The sequence below is a fragment of the Notamacropus eugenii genome, chromosome 4 (genome assembly GCF_028372415.1).
Source record: "Notamacropus eugenii isolate mMacEug1 chromosome 4, mMacEug1.pri_v2, whole genome shotgun sequence".
NCBI lineage: Eukaryota > Metazoa > Chordata > Mammalia > Diprotodontia > Macropodidae > Notamacropus > Notamacropus eugenii.
The window spans coordinates 112,407,681-112,429,704 of record NC_092875.1 but is presented as its reverse complement, the minus strand read 5'-3'; the positions used below and the strand labels follow the sequence as shown (position 1 = coordinate 112,429,704).

General features: G+C 41.0%; 1 protein-coding gene across 4 annotated transcripts in view; it reads right to left on the bottom strand.

Moving 5' to 3' along the window:
- The window catches only part of CYRIB (CYFIP related Rac1 interactor B), a 196,069-nt gene extending 175,939 nt beyond the window's left edge, over positions 1 to 20,130 (bottom strand). For 3 of the 4 annotated variants that reach the window (XM_072603069.1, XM_072603077.1, XM_072603075.1), the window contains exon 1: positions 19,682 to 20,130. The gene's annotated coding sequence lies outside the window, so the exon portion shown is untranslated. The remainder of the gene's footprint in view (positions 1 to 19,681) is intronic. The other variant, XM_072603072.1, reaches the window with a different exon arrangement.
- Positions 20,131 to 22,024: the final 1,894 nt, after the last annotated feature.

Sequence of the window (22,024 nt, the reverse complement as noted above, 5' to 3'; positions counted from 1 at the left end):
GTAACCATCTTTTTATTGTACTATGTTATAGAAATGCTTGTTTTATTTCATAAATTAAAAATAAAAATTTTACAAAAGAATGTAAGCTCTTTCAGGGAAGTGTCTCTTTTTGCTTTTCTTTGCATCCCCAGTATTTAGCGCAGTGCCAGGCACAAATTGGCACTTAATAAATGATTATTATTTCATGAATTGATCATTCAGTTAGCAGGAGGCACTACTATGTATGTCCTCATATCTTCTTCACATGGACAATTGTTTAGACCTATCTACTACTCTACCCTTTACTTGAGAAATTGCTGTTTTTTAAGAAGCAGTTGCACAACTTTACATTTTTCCTATTGAATCTTACAAGATTCAACCCATCATTCTGGCCTGGTGAGACCTTTTCCTGAAATCCGACACTGCCATCCAGCATGTCAGCTATCCCTCCAAGCTTTATATCAGAAGCAAATTTGGCAAGTATGCCATCAATGCCTCCATCTAAGTCGATGATAAAAATATTGATCAGAAAAAAAAAATATTGATCAGACTAGGACCACAAATAGAGGCCTGGTGCATTCTACTACAATCTCAATTGGTATTGACTCATTCATCGCCACTCTTTTAGACTTCATTTTGTATTGCCCTCCAGCCCATATATCTCCGTTCTGTCCACAAAAATATCACAGGAAACTTTGTTAAATCCTTTGTCAGGTATAATGCCAACACAATAACTGTGCAAGAGAAAAGATGACAGCCAATGCTTCTTCTTTTATAAGCCCATTCCACCTCATCTTAATGCCCTTTTCTCTTTCTAAGCACTAAGAAGCCATCCTTTTAATAATGCATTCTAGATATTCTCCCAAGAGCAAAAGTCAAGCTCATTAACCTGTAGTGTGAAGGTTCTGCCTTCTTTCTGAAAACTGATATATTATTTATTTCCAGTTCTGCAGCATTTTCTCTACAATTTTCCAAACACTTCTTTACAATTTCATCCCTCAAGTTTTTTGGTCAGGCTTGGTGACTTGAGCTCATTAGGCAGAGTAAGGTGCACCATTACTGTCTTCCTTTGTGACAATGACCAAGATACAACTTTCTCCAGGCTTCAGGCCCTTCATTGTGAAATGAGGGTAATGAACTAAAGAACATCTAACAGTTCTTTCCAACTACAAATCCTATGTTGCCATGATCTCATCTTCAGGAGGGGACTGTCCAAGTTCCCCCTCCTTTCCCATCTCTTGCTGCTAGTACCTCCCCCTTTAAAGTTACCTACCGTCAACTTTGTATGCATCTGACATATGACTATACATGTTTTTTCTCCATTAAAATGTAAGCTTTTTGAGGACAGGGATTATTTTAGGTTTTATTTTCAAGTGTCTGGAACATAACAAGCACTTAATAGATGCTTGATTGATTGATCTCCCATTTACCCTGTGTTTAAATTCCCCTGGCAATCATTATTATTACCAAATCTTTTGCCAGAAAATCATAAAATGGCAAATAGCAGCTTTTCAAAGTTCCAGTTGGCAGAAGAATGTCCAAGGAACCAAAGAAGGGAGGAGAGCAGACAGAGATGTCCTTTCTGGACATTCAAATATTAAGTGAATCCCCTGCACTATATCCTTGGTTGATATACTGATCAAGTCTAAAATAAGACAATCATGCACTCATTCATTCAATAAACATTCATGAAGTGCCTACTGTATGTGTGTGTGCACATGCTCATGAGGTCCTAGTATAGACTACAAAAACAAGTGGAGGGGGGAGGACTGGAATATGAACTCTTCAATTTACAGACTGTTAGAACTAGAAGGGATTCCAGAGTCCTGGTACACATGCCTTTAAGGGTCATGTGCCCTTTAGCATCCATAGAAAATCAGCATCCCAGAGATCTGTTTTCCTTTCAAACCACTCAAACACTGCTCCAAACAATAACACTTAGCATTTGATACAGAGTAAAAAAGCAGGAGCTGGGCTTTTCCAGTCACTCAAGGATCTGTGATAGCTATGAGCAACTCACTTCTCCAGGGCCTTGTTCCCTTCTCCACCTGCTGAATCTCATCCTTTACCAACTAACTCAAATGCTCCTTCCTCCAAGAAGCCTTCCTGATCTTCCTTGAACCCCAAACACAGCACTTCATCTATACTTCTCAACATATTTACCATGTAATCTTATGTCTTTAAACTCACTGAGGAAAGGACTATGCCCTACCCCAAATGTTCATTTCTGCCATCTCCCAGCATGGTGCTTTATATTCAATAGATACTTCAAATACTTCAGAATGGTTTATTTCATTGAATTGCTAAATTATCTCTAAGGTGTCTTCTAGTTCTAAATCTTCAGGACTATCTAACAACTCTCTCTCCCCCCTCCTCCCTTTCTTCCTCTCTCCCTCTCTCCCTCTCTCTCTGTCTCTCTGTCTCTCCTCTCCTCTGCTCTTCTCTCTCTCCCTCCCTCTCTCTCTCCCTCCCTCTCTCTCTCTCTCTCTCTCTCTCTCTCTCTCTCTCTCTCTCTCTCTCTCTCTCTCCCTCCCTCCCTCCCTCCCTCCCTCCCTCCCTCCTTCCCTCTCTCCCTCCCTCTCTCTCTCTCTCAAATAAAGGCTCCTTGAAATCCCCAGTTACTTATATTCTATCATCCACTGAAACTGACACATCTTCATCTACGGTGTTTCTCGGAAAGCAAAAGTATTTCTGTGTCTACCATGCTACCACCCTACAAGGGCGGGGGTGGGGAGGAGGTGGAGTGGGAAGGAAGGCAGGGTGGCCTTTAAAAAGAAAGGGGTAGTTTCCGAATTTCCTCTGTGGGCACTGGCAAATGGACACATTTTTCTTTACCTTGGGGGGAGGGGAAGAGTAGGTGCTAAAGTTTCTCCCAAATACCTTTCAAAAACCTTTCTGGATTTAGTGTAACAACAGGTCCATTCAATGATGCAGGAAATCTGCTTTCACTTTGATATTGACACATCTCCTAGGATGGACAAATGCTTCTCAGTTGTTACTTTGTAACAATTTAACTAACAACAACTTTCACTAAAAAGAATAATCCATTTTAAAAGAGCCATGGGCATTCCCCTCTCCCCTTCCCTCTCCCCCAATATACTCAAAAAAATCTTAATGGCATAAGGAAAAGAGTACTGATCTGGAGTCACAATAGAAGAGAATAAGCATTTATCAAGCACCTACTATGTGCCATGCACTGTGCTAAACTCATCACAAATATTATCTAAGTTGATCCTCACATCAACCCTAATAAATAAATAGGTGCTATTATTCCCATTTTATTGATGAGGAAACTGAAGCAAAGAGGTTAAATTACTTGCTCAGGGTCACACAGATAGTAAAAGTTTGAGGCAGGTTTTTCTGACTGCAGGCCCACCCCTGGGCCACCTAGCTCTCTCTTGACCAGAAGTTGGGGGTGGAAGGGGAGAGGTTTAAATACTGACTCTGTTGCTTAACACCTATGAGACTTTGAGCCAGTCACTTCAGTTTCATTGATCTCAGTTTTCTCACCTGCAAAATGAGGGAGTTAAACTAAAAAATTTATATGACCCCTCTAACATTCCACGTTCTAAAGACCGTTCAAACTGTGATATTCTATGTCTCATGTTCTATGTTCTAAGATCTCTACCAGCTCTTACTTCACATTCTTTGTACTAATATTCTATATTCTAAGAACTCTTCCAATTCTATAGTTCTATACCGGTGAAAATTCTTCCATTTCAGCTGCTTAGTCTATTAGCATTCAGAGCCTTGCTTAGACCTTACTCCCGTCCCCTTTTATATCCTACAGGAAGTGGCCAGAACTATGAACTTTCTGAGGTAGGTGAGGAAAATCAGTAGTAGTCAAGCAAATGAGGCCCAGAAAGGTTAAATAACTTGCATGAGGTCACAATGCAAATTCATTTGTGATAACAGGCACATAATGAGTCACCCCAAAAATATTCTCCAGCTCTCAATTTCAGAACACCAAGTCCCTGCTAGCTCCAAGCACGTGAATATTAGGGGTGTCAATCTAGACATTTTTTCAGACATATTTCAAACAGTCACAAAATTTTGTGCTGAAACGGGTCCTTAGAGATAGATCATCGAGTTCTTAATCTTTGCTGTATCATAGACCCCTTTGGCAGACTTTCTCAGAATAACATTTTCAAATGTATAAAATAAAATACATAGGATTATAAACCAATTATATTAAATTCAGTTATCAAAATACTTTTTTAAAAGCAGGCTTACAGAACCTAGATTAAAAAGCCCTTAATACTGGATCCTATCACTAGAAATCGAGAATTACCATATTCTGGTCTGACCTCCTTATTTTACAGATGTGCATAAGGACTCATCCACAATTACACAGCTCAGCAGTGTCAGAGCCAGGAATAGAATCCAGAGTCCCCCAAACCCCAGTCTTATATAGTTCCACTACACTACCCTGTCTTTTTAGGCAATTCAGAAAAAAAGTAAAATCTCAGATGCCTCCCCCAAATTTATTTTTGAGTAGAAGCCATTTCATTCCTGCTATAATCTATGCCAAGACAGAAACCAATATTTTCTCCCACCATCCAAAAATTCCTTTTAAAAAAACTGTTCAAGATACTGAGGCTAAAATTATGATCATAGAATAACAGAAATTTGGAGCTAGAAGGAACTTTACAACCATTTTCTAATCCAACTTCTTCACTTCACGGATGAGGCAACTGAGGACCACAGGGATGACCATAACATGTCCAAGGACACCTAGTTATCAAGAAAGATAGTTTTATAGGCTGCTCTTCCCTCCCTCTTCTTCCTGCCACTGCTTACTGAGAAGCAGTTTTATTATGTCTAGATCTCAACACAAATGTGTGACTCATTTTAACTCCTAATTTACTTGTGAAAGATCAGGTCAAGTTATAAGTACGTACTTTTTTCCCCGTATACTTCCCCTTTCCCTTGCATTTCAGCAATGACATTTTGAGAAATACAAATTGGGAAAGAGAGATTTCCATGCTGAGATAGGGTTAAGAGGAAGGCTGAGCATCAGTTGGCAGAGGGGGAATCTGACTCCTATAATAAAGTTTGCAGAGCAAACTGGGAGGTCTCAGGCTTTCAGGATAAACTCAAAGAATCTTGAGTCAATAACAGGTGCATGGTTTGCATGAAAAGCAACAAAGATAGAAATGTCCAAAATCTACCAGCTGCTCTGACATAAGCGATAATCTGCTTTTATTCAAAGGAATTCTCACCAAAGCAGTCTTGAATAGGTGGCCTGTCAGCACCCTACCAACCAGGACTTTCGTTCTCAATACAACTCAACTTGTTTAAAAATGACCTAGAGGCTAGAGGCTGAGGCGGGCATGAAGATGAATAACAATAATATTTTTCCAGTCCTTTTCTCATAACAGCCCCATCATACCCATTTTACACATGAGGAAACTGAGTCCAAATAAGGTCAAATGATCAGGCCACGGTTAAACTCTCAAGAATAATCAGGGGTAGATCACAAGGACAATGGTCTTTCTACTATACCAGCTGCCTCCTATTTAAATAGGCCATATCCTCAAGAAACCAATAGTCTAGTAAGAAAGATAAGGTTCACACACAATAAACATCAGGTAGAGTAGATAGTTGGTTGGGAAGGACAGATTTGGTGTCAGGAAAACTAGGTTCCAGTCCAAGCACTGTCATATTTTGTGTGTTCTTGGTGAAGTCTATTAACTCTGAACCTCAGTTTCCTCTTCTTTTAAACAGAGATAATAGCTAACATTTGTATATCGCTTTAAGTTTGCAAAGCATGGTACATTTTATCTCATTTGAACCCCACAAAAACCCTGTGAGGTAAATGCTATTTTATGCCTATTTTTATAGATGGGAAAATTGAGGTTAAAAGAGACTAAGTGACTTGCTCAGAGTCACACAGCTAGTAAGTGCCTGAAATAGGATTCAAGCTTCACTTTTCCTGACTCCAAGTTCAATACTCTCTATACACTGCAGAATATGAATGGGCTTAGAAGGATGCATGGAATTTCAGCAAAGAGGGCTATAAACTGCATCTAAGCGCAAGGGGTGCCATTATTTTAAAAAGTACCCTGGCTCCCATTCTAAGTCCTTCCTAAAACTAGTTTCCTAACCAGTGCATCATGGTAGTTTGACATATGTTGGCCAGCATGGTTCATCTTGTAGTCCTCCTGGGATACCTTCCTCCCTACATCCCTTTCTGCACAGAGGTGGTGAGTGATGGCATGTGCTGATGTAAGCAAAAAGTCCTATTCTGTGGTATAAGGTCAGGTCTTCTATGTCATATAATAATAATAATAGCTACCATTTATTTAATATTTTAAGGTTTACACAGTGCTTTTAATACATTACCTCAGTTGGCCTCATATATTACGCAGTGAGGCAATCACTATGGGTATAATTATGTCCATTTTTACAGAGAAGATTAACGAAGCTGGTTTTCTTGTTCCTGTGTGAAATCAGTCTCATTACTTTATAATTACTATACATACAGGCTGTCCCAAAACTCTTAGTGCAGTGTTAAGCTTTAATTGCTATTAAATGTAGACTATTAAAGGTTAAAACTGCACCAAGACTTTGCGGATACCAAAAGGGACAGACAGATGGGGACAGAAGTTTGGGACAACATATGGCTGGGCTAATGAATGGGTTGATGAGAGTGGAGCTCGGTAGATAACGGATGGTCTGATATGTTCTGGCCAAGTTTATACCTGTACTAGTGATATCAACTCACGTTTTTATAACTTTTGAGTTTACAAGGTACTCTGACATAAAATAGTACACTTGATTGAAATTAACAAGTGTTTACTAAATGTAAGCAGTGGGGATACCAAGTCAAAAACCCAATAGCTCTTGCTCTCAAGAACCTTGCATTCTATGAAGAACAGATATAGTATGTATAGAACTAAGTATAATTCAAGAATTTGGAGAGAGAGTACTAACTGGGGGAGGCGACTAAAGGTGATCTCTGAACAGAACTGTTCTTAATTTTTTATATTATGAACTTCATCTGCAACAAACACGAACATTTCAATATAAAATGAAAAGAGGACTGTATATGAAATTATATGCAGTCTGGTTTATTTAAAGCATTTATTAAATTGAACATGGTAGCCACAAACTTCCTCATGTGCAACAAGACAAGTTCTGAACTTTTCTTTTCTTTTTTGGTGTATTTTTAAAATATTTTATCAACTGAATGGAGCCTTCAAGGAAGATAAGGATTTAGAAAGGTAGAGAGGTGAGGAGATAATGAATTCCAAGCTTGGAAAAATGCTTGTTCTTATACACCAAGACAGAAAATGGAAAACCATATTCAGGGAACAGGGCTAGTGGTCCAGTGCAGCTGTTTGTGGAGGTGAATTATGTGAAATAAGGTTGGAAAGGAAGACAGGAGCCAGATTGTGAAGAGCTTTAAAAATTCTACACCAAGAAGTTTGTGTTATAAGGTGCCAGGGAGTTATGGAAGGATTTCTGAGCAGAAAAATGGTATGAATAGATCTGTACCTTAGGAAAATGACTCTGGCAGCTATGTGGGTAGGGGCAAAACCAGAAGCAGGAGAAACAAAATTTAAGGCTATCAGAATAGGCCAATTAGAGGTGAGGGCCTGAACTAGAACAGTAGCCCAATGACTGGAGAGGTAGTGATTGATGCAAGAGAGGTCGTGGGAGTGGAAGAACTTGGCAGCTGAGTAGATGGTGGGGGAAGGGTGGGGTATGATTGAAAGAGAAGAGTCAGAGATGACCCTCAGGTTATAAAGTGTGATAATGAAGAGGATGTGGGTTCCCATAATAGAAATAAAGAAGTTCGGAGGAGGTAAGGGTGTAGGAAGGAAGATAATGAGTTCAGTTTTGGACATGTTGATTTTCAAATGCTGATAGTGGATCTCAAGCAGCGTTAGCTACCTAGCAGTTGGCAGTGTGGCTTAACTAGAATTAAGGGCAAAGATTAAGGCTGAATAGATAGATCTGAGAATCATCTACATAAGTGACTACATGACCATTGAACCCATGGGAACAGATGCCCAAATAAAGAAAGTAGGGAGACAAAACTCTCTAAGCCCAGCATAGAGCCTTGGGGGAAAGGTAACCACAGGGTGCTGCTGATGGATGATCATCTAATACAAGAGGCTGAGAAGGAGCAGTCAGACAGATAGGAGAAGAACCATATGATTTGAAATACATTTCACTGGACTCTCACAACAATCCTGTTAGGTTGGTAATGAAAGTTTTATTATTCTCATTTTCCAGATATGAAAAGTAAGGCTTAGGAAAATGAAATGATGTGTCTCTAGTCACAAAGTAAATGGACTTGAGATCAGGTCTTCTAAGTCCCCAATTCTTTCCACGATACCACCAGCCTGCCTCTCTAATAATTTAATGCATGCACTGTTCTTTGTAACCATTACCTCACTTCACCCTCACCATACCCTTTGCAGGAGTCATGTGCAATAATTCCCATTTTACAGATGAAGAAATTGAGGCTCAAAGGAGAGGTAATTTGTTCATGATCATATAGCTGGCACATAATTGAGCCTCAAGTCTTTCCATGACTCCAAGTTCACTGCTCTTACCTCTACACCATTTTATAGGTCAGAGACTGAAAAAAAAAATCTGGGGAACACTTTTCTAAGACAACAGAATTAGTTGGAAATAGAAGTGTCTGCCCTACTTCCTTCTGCCCAGCTCAAATTACCCTCCGCTTTTCTTTTCATATTTAATCCCACAAAGGATCAGGACATGAGACTCAAATCATCAAAATGTCGCTCTTGTGGTAACAGAACTTTCAATACACCAAGTACTGTGGATAAAATATTGACCTATGCTGTTCAAAACTACATATCAGAAGTCTAAAACAGGGCACTGTAGAAGAATATTGCATGTCTAGTTGATCTTACCAGCAAATCTCAAGTAAATGATTCAATTCAACAAACAGTTATTAGGTACTTGTATACAGAGGACTAACTTGGGGTTCAGAGAGGTAGAAAATGAAAAATAAAACATGGTCTATATATGACCCTCTAGGTCCTTCAGTATGGCCCTTTGACTGAATCCAAACTTCACAGATCTCCTTAATAAAAGAATTTGTTCTGTAAAACTCAAACTCAGTGAAAAGGCCGCACCCAAGGACCTAGAAGGTCACATATAGCCTCTAAGTCACAGGTTCCCCATCCCTGGTATGTCAACATAGTGAGAGGCCTGGTAGGGGAATATGACACATGCCAAAATAACTATAATAGGAAACAATGCATGTCAGAAATGCAAATGAAATGCTGTGTGGCCTGAAAAGAGAAAGCTGCTGAGAAGAGGCTTGTGGAGAAGGTAGGAATTTTTCAGACAGATTGAGAAGGGTAAGAGGCAGTCTAGACATATGGAACACTGAGTCAAGAAAGTGACTGGGGAGGCAGGATAGAGGGAAAGGTATCTGTAAGTATGAGTAGTATGAGAGAAGATTGGCAATGCAGGGAGGTGGCAGAACGTGGAGGGACTTGAATGCCAAGTAGAGGAGTTTGAAATTTACTCTGCGGATAGCTGAGAGCACCTTAAAGATTAGATTAGCCCAGGGTTCTACTCACAACATCAATATGGAATTTTTGAACTCTTAGTCCAGGCTAAGGAACTCCCTATAGTTCTTGGCTAGGCTATCAGCTGTGATGCTTATCTTAATGAGATGCCAAACATATCTTATAAAACCACCACCCTCCAGTACACAATAGACACAAAAGGTCTTAAGCTTTGTTAGTTAAATCTACAAAGGTGTTTTTCAAACCATGTCCTGTGGAACTTTAGGTTCAGGGTAACACGGAGGGAAGGAGAGGAGTTGCTCTGTTAGAAGTTCATTCAACTAAGCATTTATTAAGCAATGAATGTGTGCAAGGCAACAAGCTTGTATAACACAAAATTCACCTTCCAGGAACTTTTCATCAAATGCATCCACACAAATATCAGGCATAAGGGAGACCTGGTTAAGTGTAAAGGAAAGGTCCAGGAAAAGTGCTATGAGATCATATGAGAGAGGAATCACTTCTGCCTAGAGGTGAGGTCTCTTCCAACTCTCCAGTTCTGGGGATTGGGAAGGGGTGGATCAGAGGAGACATGACAGAAGAGGTGGCACATGTGACTTGGGTCTTGAAGGAAGGAAGGGACTTTCACAGATAATAAAAAGAATGTCAACATTTAATGTAGAGTTTATGACATGCTAGGCAATATGCTAAGCATTTTACAATTATTATCTCATTTGAGCCTGACAATAACCCTGGGAGATAGGTGCAATTAATATTATCCCCATTTAAGAGATGAGGAAACTGAGGCAAACAGAAATTAAACAACTTGTCCAGGCTTATGTTACTAGTAAGTGTTTGTGGTTGGATTTGAACTCAGTTCTTGCTGATTCCAGGTCTGGCATTTTATGCACTGTACCACTTAGCTGCCTACAAATGAAGAAAAGGGACAGGAAGCTCATTATCATCACCATCATTGTAGTAGAAGTAGTAGTAGTAGTAGTAGTAGTAGTAGTAGTAGTAGTAGTAGTAGAAGTAGTAGTAGTAGTAGTAGTGGTAGTGGTGGTGGTGGTGGTGGTGGTGGTAACAGCTATTATAAAGCTTTTTAAAAACAATTATTTTTTGTTATTCTGAACTTCTCAGACACCAAGAAACATGAATATTTCCCCATACAAAGAAAAAAGAAAGGAATGTACAGGAAACCATGCCTCTGATGTACCACTTGCTTAGTATATACTAAATTCTGCCTGTTATTTTCAAAGTTATCTTACTCTTCTGTGTTTCCCTCTGAATTTCCTTCCATGTTAAGTTTGAAGATTTGCAAAGTGCTTCGGGGATAACCACCTTTATTTTACAGAGAAGGTAACAGGTCCACAACGGCTTGCCTATGGGTACATAGCTAAGCGTCAGAGTCAATAATTGAGCCTGGTTTCCTCCTGACTCAAGTGTAGACTTTTTTTTTGCCATGTCATGTTGCCTCTCACTCCACCACACGGACACTGGGACAGCCAACCTTTATTATGACTACTCCCTCACTAAGGAAGGACCTTTGAGGTTATTCTAGACCAAACTTCCCCACTCCCTAGTAGGACTCCACTCTGTTCTGTTCCTGACAGGGTCACTATCTCATTTCTGTTTGGACAGTTAACAATAAACAAGAAATTAATAATACTAGTTCACATGTATATAACGCTACGCTATTTTGTTTTGTTTTATTGCTATTATCAATGAGGTATTTAATGCATTTTACTCACAACACTCCAATGAAGTGAACATCACAAGTATTATTACCCCTTGTTTATTTATAAGAAACCAAAATTAAAGAGGAGAAATGACTTACTCAGGGTTACATAGCTAATAATTATTCAAGCCAGCAGGAGAAGGGTTGAGAAAATTCGCTGGGCAGCTTTGCTTCCCTTTCTTTTTAATCTCTGTGACAAGGGGAGGGGAAAAGATATCTTCAGCAACTAATATGACAGAAAAAACAAAAGTTATCAATAAGAGTAAAATAGAATATTATAACTGACACAAGATATACTTGCACAGAGACACAGGAACAGAAATACTAATGTTGGTCAACAAACCAGAGATTGTATTTGTAGAGCTATAGCTAAAGTACTTGTGGTCAGGACTCAGTTACTTCAGTCCAATTTTAGTGCCTTTCCTACTCTGATGCATGCATACGTGCACACACACAGACACACACGCACACAGACACACAAACAGATGCACACACGGACACACACACACAGACACACACAGACACAAACACACCCTTACCTTTTTAGTTTGTCTCTAAACAGTCTGAGCAAGTTTATATCCCAAAATCAAGTATGAAAGTCTTTTTTACTGGGCTCAGAAGAAATTGAACAAGTCCATTCAATGGGTCGAGGCTGAAAGAATAGAAAAGGGGCTGGGTCTGGGGTTACTGCCCCAAATGATCCCAGCACCTAAACACACTATGTCTTGCATCTTCAAGCCACTCTGACTCCTCAGTGACTGGCTGAGCTGCTAAAGGTCATGAGGAGATGCAGATAAGGTAAGGACCTTGAAGGATTTTACCATCTTGTGAACCTGAATTTGTAAGTTCTTAGTTTGAGGAGGGGCAGGCAACATGGTAAAGTGAAGAGAATTTGTGGCCTGAAATCAGGAGTCCTGGATTACCAGCTCCCTTGGCCTCTGTTTCCTTCTCTGTAAATATTACCATTTTTGATGAGCAGTGGTTTCCCAGGTGTGGGAATTACCTCCACCAACCATTTCACAGCTTCTTCACAACTTGGCAGGCAATGTGGCAGACAGGCTTTAAGGATGATCGTGGCCAAGGAATTCAGCACCCTAAGGCCAAGCTGGTGATAAGCTTCCCTAAACCACACTAGACTGTTCTTCAGACTGCCAATATATAGTCCATCTCTAGCCCATACTTGAAACCTTTCCAGTTTGCTAAGACCTGCCAAAGCTCCCACTCCATTGGCCTAACATTTGAGAACTCAGGATCACTTCCACATCACAATGAGAAAGACTTTGTTAATGCAACCATCTGTAAAATGGGGATAGTAACATATGCCCTGCCTGCCTCAGAGGGTTATCATGGCAAACACACATTGCAAATCTTAAAGTATTACAGAAATATGAGTTAGCATTAGTAGCAATAGGGAAGTGTTTCAAATGATTGAACTAAAAAGTGGGGGTGGGGCAGGATTATGAGCATGGAACATTCCTTAAACCATCAGACATATTTGTGTTGGATAATTTTGCTGAAGAAATCTTTTTTATCATTCTTTTTAATTTTTCATTAAGGGATGGCTCTCTGAGCAGAGGAAGAAGAAGGTATTTGGAAATGAATGTGAAACTAAAATAAAATCTATCAATAATGTTTAAAATAAGATCAAGGGATCGGATCTGGTGGTAGGAGAGTTAAAGATTGGATCTGTGATTTCTCTGTTATAGGAAATTCCCTCTACCAGTATAAATCAGCACCTGCTCTTAGAGAGTTGCTTAAGAGTACTGAAAAGATAAAAGACTTTTCCAGGGTCACATGAGCAGTATAAATCAGACGCAAGACACGATCCCAAGTTGTCCTGACTTGGCGGTCAGCATTCTGTTCTCTATCCTATATTGCCTCTCATAAAATTAGATTATACAAAGTGGGGGGAAAAAAAGAAAATGGCTGCGATATATATATCTATATCTATAGATGTAGATATAGATATAGATATATAGATATAGATATATAGATATAGATATACATATATTTTCCCTAACCAAATATAAATTGCTTCAAAGTAAGGATTTTTTCATTTTTGTCTTTGTATACCCAGCTTCTCGCACAATGCTTCACACATAGCAGGTACTCAATAAGTGTTTGCTGATTGACTGTTGAATATATATGATTTTTATTTGTAAAATGCTATAAACCTATGTCAGTGGAGAAAAAAAACTTGAATTAATGGGTACATTTTTGTTCTCATGAATAATGTTTAGCCCCCGGGAACTCTGGGGAAAAAAAGTGTTGTAAGAACAAAGTGGGGAAAAGGGAGAGCCAAACAAACAGGACCACAGTAGGCCATGGTGTTTTGGCCAGGGTTTCACTTCCACAAAGTCCCCCGAGTTCTCCTTCAGCTCTTGCTCTGATTAGGACTCTCATTAGAAGGAGAAGAGGAGGAAGGTCTCCATCAGTGCCCATGCTCTCTTTCTGGCCCCCATCACGACCAAATAGGCAGGGTTACAAAAAACAAAAACTCCAGCACTGCACCATACTAAGTTTGTGTGGCCTAGAGATTTTTCATAACATTAACCCTGTGTCCTTCAGCTCCTGGACCTTGAGATTAGGTTCTGGGGCATAATACAGCAATAGAGAAACAGTCTCTTCAGAGAGATATAGATATAGAAAGCAGTGTGGCCTAGAAAATAGCAAAGGATTTTAAGTCAGAGGACCTGGATTTGAATCCCACTTTACTGGACCTCAGTTTTCTTCCTTTGTAAAATGATGAGGTTAGACGAGATCAGGGGTGAGGAACCTGCAGCCTTGAGGACACATGTGGCCCTCTAGGTCCTCTAGTGCAGCCCTAAATTGGATTCAGCCAAAGGACCACACTTGAGGATCTAGCAGGACACATGTAGCCTTGGGACTGCAGGTTCCCCACCCCCAGGCTAGATAATCTCCAAGGCTCCTTTCAACTCTAAATCCCAAGACCCATCTTGACCAAAGAGATGAATTTGAGGGAAAATCAGGCACTAAGCCATGAAGCCACTCAATAAAATTCCTAGAGGACAGGAAACCTCCCAGCCATTAGCCTGCCAAGGTGTCCTGGTCATCTAGGGATAATGTTACATGCCTGGCACTTGGGGTTAGATCTAAGGGGCTCTGGATGCTGCTGGAGCAGAAAAGCCACAGGTATAAAATGTCACAGGAAGAAAGGGACCTTAGAGTCTAGTCCATTTCATACAGGATTAAACTGAGGTCCAGAAAGAAGGAAGTGGTTTGACTAGAGTCACATAAGCTTAATATTAATAGCAGATGAAGAAGCTTTGGTGTCATTCCCTTCCCCTTTTAGAAGCCCCCTTTTTTAGGTGAGGCAGTTGGGGTTAAGTGACTTGCCCAAGGTCACACAGCTAGTATCAAGCATGTGAGACAAAATTTAAACTCAGGTCCTCCTGACTCCAGGGCCCATGCTCTATCCACTGCACTAGCTGCCCCCACTGTCTTCTTTACTCTCTCATGAGACCAATCCAGTTCAAACCCCACCCCTACCCACTTCTCCTAAGAGAAGATGTCTCAGTCATTTAGACTTTAACAAGCTAGAGTCTCTTAGGCCAAGGATACTTGCATTTTAAGTGAAAGGCTTTGTCTCCCTCGAAGGAATTTCAAGTGGTAGAGGCTATATCTATTTTAGCAAAGAAAGGGAGCTGCATTTGGAGATAAAGGATGTGAATTCAAATCCTAACTCAGCCACTTTGTACAGTGTAGCCTTAGGGAAGTCACTTAACCTCTTGATTCCTCAATTTCCTTATCACCAAAATGAAGGGATGAAAATAAATGAGACCTCTGGCCCCCAATCCTATAGTGCTATGAGGACCCAACAGAGTCAATGGTAACGTTGAGCTGTCCCTAGAAAACTGATTTGACCTCCCTAGGTCTGTCTGTAAAAGTGTAAGGTTGGAGCAGATGATTTCTAAGGCTCCTTCACGCATTTACTCATTCATTCGTTTATCAGACTTACTTATTTGCTAGTGTTTAGGAATTAAAATAAGAACTACCTGCCCTCAAGCAGCTTATTCCACTGGGGTAAGCTGGCCAACCAGTTAGGAGGTAATTGTAATAGTACAAGTGACAGATTATGAAGACCGGAAATCAGACAGTAATCATTGGTGTGGAGAGAAAGTAACAAACAGGAAAGATGCTGTGGAGGAAAAACTAATGAAACTTGGCAACTGATTGGAAAATGAAAGGTGAGGGATTGGTAAGAGCCAAGGATGACCCTGAAGTTGTGAATATAGGTGACTAGGAGAATGATGGTACCCTGAACAGAAATAGAGAAGTCTGGGAAAAGGTGTATTTAGGGGGAAAGATGATGAGTTTTGTACATGTTAAGTATGAGATGTCAACAGGACAAAGACCTACAGCTGGGGATGAAAGATGAATGATGATCCCCTGAAAGAGACCAAGGACAAGGCAGACAGTTCAGAGAGTCAGGAGAGAGCAGTGTCATGAAAACCAGTTCTAATATTCAGTTTCTAAGGTTGCTTAACTCTTCCCACCCTTGTTTTTCAGTCCTTTTAACCTGAGGGCCAAAAGTTACCAATAAATCAATTTATTCATTCAACAAGCACTTATTCATGAGAGAGAATGTCATGAAAGCCAGTTCTAACATTCTATTTCTAAATTGCTTCAGTTGAACATTGATGTTCTCTGGACCTCTCTAGCTATAATATTTTGTGGCCTATTATCATTTCTAACTCTAACATTCTATTTTCTCAGCTAAAGTCATATGATTCTAAGAGCTACATGTGCTTTTGGCCAACACTACCACTGCCACACATCCAAGTCACGCATAAAAGATAGTATGGTCCTATACCCAAACCAAAACTAGGGGATTCCAGATTCTAGGTCTTACTTCCATCAAAAAAATGAATCAACAAATGTTTTACTAAGGACCAAGTCTATATAAGTCACCAGTCCAGGAACAATGGGATAATATAAAGAAGTATAAGGCATGGTACCTACTCTCAAGAATCTTCAATATCATTAACTTGACTGATTAACTTTTAATCACCTTACCATCACCTTACTTGTCCATTTACTTTTCCCTCAAGCAGCTGTCAGAATGCACTGAAATGCTGATCAGGGGCTAAACCCTCTTGGGGTTGTATTAAGAGGAGCCACAGGCCATTTCCAGAAATCTGCCATTTTCTCTCTAAGACCCTTCATGCTTCTGACAAAAGGCAAATATGGATAGGAGAGGAGCTATTTTAAAATGTACATTTTCTGGGTTTTAATTAATCACTTAATTCCTCCAATGGGTTCAGATCATCTTAAGTATTTACAAATCCTAACTCTAGAAACACTTTTATTTTTTAAAATGAGTTTATATTATAGTCTAACAAATACAACAATTTAAAAAGCAGATAAACAAAATGAGGAATGAAATCTTTCAAACTCATTGTTGAAAAAAAGAAAAGTACATAAATAAACAATCACTGTTACAACTGATTTGTTTCTGATTGTATCTCTTTCAGAAATTTTCTTTTAAAGAAATCTTCCTCATGGATGTTTAATTATCTGTGTATTTTTGAACTTTGTGCCTTCTGACTTTGGAGCAGATGGCAGCCCATCAGTATTTGGAAAGGGAGAAAAGAATGGTGGCACTGAATGTAAACTCAAAGACTCCCCAGTTTACTTCTCTTGAAATGCTCTCATGCAATTATCTTTACATTTTGTGGATGCTTCATACAACAGTCAGTCAATAATCAGTCTGAAAAAGCCCACATCACATTTTGAAAACTTATGATTATACAGAGAAATCATCTGGAGAATGAATGAGAACATGTTATGTCACCAAGGAATTTTACTCAGTTGGGCTGGGGGTGAAAGAGGGAAAGTAGATGAAGGGAAGGAAGCTGAATCACAGAATCACAGATTACCAGAGCTGGAAGAAACCTCAGAAATTCATCTCGTCATGGAATCACAGAATTTTAATCTGGAAGAAACTCATTTAGTACAATCTCCTCCTTTTGTATATTAGGAAATCGACGCCAGCCTGGGTGGGTGACCTAAGCTCAAGCCTAACAATGTCAAAAATATTCAGGCCTCCAGGATAAATAAAAATGTGTTTCAAAGTCACTTCATAACTCTTCCCATCCATGCTTTTTTAGTCCCCTTGAACCTGGGACAAAATTTACTAATAAGTCAACTAATTAATTCATTGTATTAAGCACCTGTGGTATACACAGTACCATATCAGCCACAGTGGAAGATATAAGAGAAATAAAGAGGGAAGTTCTTCAAAGGGCCTTACAGTTTGCCTGGAAAAACAAGACACTCATAAAACCACAAAAATATCAGAACTGGAAGGGACTTTAGAATATAGGCTATCAGCCCTGGAAAGAGCTTTAAAGAGTATCTATTCAAACCTCCTTATTTTACAGATGAGACTTTTTACTCTTTTACTATTGAGACTTAAAAGGTGGGAAGTGACTTGCTCAAGGTCATACAATAACTTTAGTAACAAAATTGTCCCCTGAATCTCCCAAAACCTAGTCTAATGCTTTTTCCAAAACACCATTAAACCTCTCTGCTTCTCCTTCCCCCCCAAGAAAAAACAGCACAACACTTTTTAAAAGGATCTGCAAAATGCAAATTACATATAATATGTATTATTGAAAAAGAAGACATGTTCATCACTTCCACCTGCCCAGTTAAGGGAGAACTCATCACTTCTTAGCTTCCTTAGTATTTCCAGTAACACCCTCTTCTCTAGTGGGAAATTATCTCTGATGGGCAACCCCTGAGAGCCTGATTTAGGAAGGCCCCAGGCAACCATCAAAGTGACATTTCCCTTTCTTTCCACACCCAAGGCATTTTTCTAGGAACAGAAGCCTTATAGAGGCTAAGCTTTTTTGCACAGAACCAGTATTTTTGCAAGGTAATCCTCATCAGGGAGGGGTGCAGTTTACCATGTATGCCTGTGCTGAAAGAGGGGTAGAGGGAGATTAGGAGCTGGTGACTCCATAGCCAAGGAGCAAAACTGCAGAATTGCATGCTTGCTGCCCCCTTCATTATTTACACCAAACTCTGCTCTGCCCTGAGAAGCCAAGAAAACAAGGAGGATATAGCAAGTAAGAACACCACCCAGTTCCCTTTCCCCTCACCCCCAGCCCTGCTCCAAGCATACACTTTAAAAAAACACCCATGCACAGAAATCCACTGAGGGAGTAGTCACAAGAAAATCCCAACAGGGAGAAGTGATCTGTACCTCTCACATTAAGGAAGAGAGACAGAGACAGAGAAATAGACAGAGAGACAGACAGACAGACACAGAGAGACAGAGACAGACAGACAGAGACACACAGAGAGACAGAGAGAAAACTAAAAATAAGGAAGGATGTAAGCTTTAAAAATAGTAGGGTTGTTTTACTATGAGGAAGTATTTAGACCCAGGAAGATTTTTTCTTTTTCTGTAGTTCCCTTAATTCTGATTCTGGCCTTTCAACCCCAAATGGAATTTATGTCTGGTGGGTAAAGAATGAAAGAGAAAAATGAGAGCTAGAGAGACCTCAAAAATTCATGTCCCAGATCCATATGTTATGCTGTGGGCTAGTTTTGTGACCTTAGTTAAGTCACTTGACTCTATAAGCTCTTAGGATTTAGATTGGAAAAGGTTGTCCAAATCCACAATTTTATAGATGCCTTTAGGGGCCTCGGTTTCCTTCTCTGTAAAAGGAAAGGTTTGACCTCCAAGATTTCCAAGGTCCCCTCCAGCTTGAACAATTTGAGAATGTATGCATCGCTCGCTGCAAGTAATCATTCACAAGGACTTCTCTGGTCTAAAGCATCTTCCAACAAACTAGCCTCATCACCCCCCACCTGACATTAACCATGGTTCTAGGGCCCTCTTCCGAGATATTTAAAGGTCCATCGGGTCCCACCAGTCAGTGGCTGAGGGGCACAGGGACTCCTGGACTTGCCCCGAGCTCTGGCTGGTGATCGCAGCTCCAGTGGTATCCCCCGGGTTTTAGCAGACCGAGAAATTCTGCTTTTCCCTCCCCCCTCCTGCCCCGAGCCCAGCAGCCCTCCCTCTCTTTTCCTGAGCACCTTCTCGCCCTGGGCGTGCGCAGCTTCTTTAGAACGTGCCCCGAGTCTACAGCCCAGGACCTTGAGAGGGAAGGAGGTGTTGGAGAACTGAGTCCGGGAGGGCGGAGGTGAAGAACCCTCCTGGCACGCAAGGCAAGGGGAGGTGAAGCGAGACGAGGCGAGGCAGTTCGGCTTTCTGCTCCCCCCGGGCGGAGGTGCATGTCTGGCGCAGACGTGTGTGCATGGGTGTGCATGTGTGTGCATGTGTGCAGACCTCTCCTGAAAATATCTCTTTCCTGACCCCTCCTCCTCCCTCTTCCTCCTTCCTGCATCCCTCAGACATCTCCCTCCCTCAGCTCTAGTAGCCTTCCCGTGGATTGAATAAGTGGACCAGAGCTCAAGGGCCACTCGCCCTTACCTTGCTCTCGAGAAGAGGAGAGTTGGGAAGGAAAGCTGCTGGTGCTGGGGCTGCTGGTGCTGGGGCTGCTGGTGCTGGGGCTGCTGCTGCTGCTGGGGCTGCTGCTGCTGCTGCTGCTGGGGCTGCTGCTGCTGCCGGTATTGCCGCTGCTGCTGCTGCAGCTCGTGGGGATGGTGAAGCAATAGCCCAACGCCGACGAGAAGCAGGCACCTCCGGGTGTCTCCTGCAGCCTCGGCCGATGCTGCTGCTGCTGCCGCTGCTGTTGCTGCTGCTGCTGCTTCCGGGTTGGTCACATTCACGTCACTTTGCCACAGGTTTGCGGAGCAGCAGCAGGAGCCGCGGCCGGGGCGTCTGCCAGCAGCACCGTGGCGAGAAATAACTATAAAAGGAAGAGACACTTGGAGGGAGGAAGAGGAAACGCTGTTTACCTTTGAAAACCCTGAACCGCCAGCTCTTTCACAAAAGGAAGAAGCTACAAGCACCTCCCCTCCCGGTTCGCGTCTGCCTCGCAGGGAGCTTCGGAGTCTGGGCGGGCGGCTGCAGCGAAGCCCCGCTCCTCCCATTCAGAAATAAGGCAAGGGCAGACAGGCGTGCGGTCTGGGGAGAGATCCCTAGCCTAGACCCAAGTGTCTGGAGGGCAGCTGCCGGGTCCTGCTTCTCATTTTCACTCCCATCACCTAGAACGGAGGAATGGGGTCTTCATAAATGCTAAACTGAATGTCATCAGTAAGTGATGAGTCAGGAGACCTGAATTGGGATCCCATCTCTGCCATTTATTGGATGTAAGGGCTACTTGACATTAGTCAGTTAACAATGTATCAAATGAGAGTGCCCGGCTCACCTCCCATGATTGATGCAGATGGCTCAAGAGGAGAAAGTGAGGCTGGTGACCTTGCACAGCCCTCCCTCACTCAAAACCAAGTCAAGTACAAGTCATGTCAAGCGCAAGTCATGTCATCCTTTCTCCGATGGCACGGTCTTCTTCGAAAATGAAGGACGAACACCGCAAGTGAGAAGATGGGTTTTATCATATGATAAAATGAATTTTATATCATACAAATGTAAGGGATTTATTTTATCAGTCTGTGAAAAAAAAAATACAGACTATTAAAGCTGGAAGAGACTTTAGAATCATCTAGTCCAGCCATCCTCACTTTACAGAGAAGAAAATTTAGGCGAATCAGTCAACAAATACGTTTATTGTTGTTGATCGATTGTCTCTGACTCTTAGTAATGCCATGGATCATAGTACACGAGGCCCTTCTATCATCCACTGCCTCCCAAAGTCTGTCTATCCCCTTCTTTTGCCTTCAGGCCTTCCCAACATCAGGTATATATTGTGTCAAGTCCAAGAGTGGAAAGCCATCCTTTCTCCAATTTCTTGATCTTCTCAACTATCTTGATCACTTATAGACAATCTCTTGGCTATGGTCAAGTTTCCCCAAGGTTACTGAAGCTCAAAGTCTTTTTAGTACTTAGTGTTAGGTTTATGGGTGATTCATTGATTGAGACATGTTCATCCAATCAAGGTATGTAGTTTAAAATGAAATGGGAAAGTTTCAACCCCATCCTTCCATATGTATTTTGTATCTACTTATACATGTGCATGCTGTCAACCTTGACAGAAGGTAAGTACCCAGAGAACAGTGACTTTCATTTTTGTCTTTGTATCTCTAGTACCTGGCATGTGGTAGCTACTTAATAAATACTTGTTGATCCAGTGGTCATAGCATTCCTATTTTTTTGTACTTATCTTGGTGTATATCTTATGACTCCAATTAGATTTTTATCTTCACAAAGGAAAAAATACATCTTAAATATCTTCCTGTTACCTAGCACAATATAGGGCAACTGTAGGACCTGAAATCAGGAAGTCATCTTCAGGAGTTCAAATCCAGCCTCAGACATTTACTAGCTGGGTGACCCTTGGCAAGTCACTTAATCATGTTTGCCTCCATTCCTCATTTGTAAAATGAGCTGGAGAAGGAAATGGCAAACTATTCCAGTGTCTTTGCCAAGAAAATTCCAAATGGGCATATGTAGAATTGGACACAACCAAACAACAAAGCACAATATAGTGTACATAATGGGTGCTTCCTCTAATTGTTAACTGACTGTTGGGCCTATGGTCTGCTTCTTTCAAAGATGTCTAAGACTGGAAGTCCAGCTCTGGTTTTTGTGAATCAAATGAGAAAATGTCTCATTGGAAATGACTAGTGGCTAAGAAAATTAATCTACCCTGTTTTGCTTCACTTATATGAGTTCCTGTAGCAGTTAGATGCAAGAAACTTGGTCATGAGCTAGTCTTTCCTTACCTTGGATAGACACCACTTGAAGTAAAAG